Consider the following 656-nt stretch of genomic DNA (forward strand, 5'->3'; position numbering starts at 1 on the left):
AATTGGTGGAGGGAGCTCAGTTTGGAGGAGAGGAGAGTGAAGATCCTCACCGATTCGTTGACAGATTCTTGAGGATCTGTGACTCAACCAAACACCCTCAGGTGTCGAACGATGCGATCCAGTTGAGGCTGTTCCCTTTTGCTCTTAAGGGAAAGGCTCTTAGTTGGTTAGAGAGGCAGCCTGCAGCAAGCATTGCTACATAGGATGATATGTCTCAGAAGTTCTTTGATGAGTTCTTCTCGATGGAGAGGTACAACCAGATGGTGAATGATATCACCAATTTCACTCAGTCACAGGGTGAATCAATGTGTGCAGCATGGAACCGATTCAAAGATTTAATGAGGAGGTGTCCTCAGTATAACTTGACTGCTGGTAATCAGGTTAGAATCTTCTTCAATGGTTGCAAACCTGAGGTTCGGATGGTGTTGAATGGTGCAGCAGGAGGCACTATTAAAACTCTGAGAGCAAACGAGACTCTTGACCTGATTGAGAGGATGGCTGCCAACGAAAACCAAGTGTTGTCAACAAAGCCTAGTGGTATCCTTCAACTAGAAGGTAATGATGCGGTGCTGGCTAAAAACAGTTTGTTATCTCAGCAGGTAGCAAACTTAACATCAAGGCTTGACAAGATGCAGCTTGCTAGTGTTCAGACTAAA

At 45.1% G+C, this 656-nt stretch overlaps 1 non-coding gene across 1 annotated transcript; it reads right to left on the bottom strand.

Annotated features, from left to right (window-relative positions):
- Positions 1 to 258: 258 nt before the first annotated feature.
- LOC133316785 (small nucleolar RNA R71) lies at positions 259 to 364 on the bottom strand. The gene has a single exon (XR_009752251.1). It is a non-coding gene; the product is annotated as a small nucleolar RNA R71 (small nucleolar RNA).
- Positions 365 to 656: the final 292 nt, after the last annotated feature.

Source organism: Gastrolobium bilobum, unplaced genomic scaffold, assembly GCF_033153095.1.
Source record: "Gastrolobium bilobum isolate Gb01-03AN ecotype WA unplaced genomic scaffold, APGP_CSIRO_Gbil_v1 utg2798, whole genome shotgun sequence".
Classification (NCBI taxonomy): domain Eukaryota; kingdom Viridiplantae; phylum Streptophyta; class Magnoliopsida; order Fabales; family Fabaceae; genus Gastrolobium; species Gastrolobium bilobum.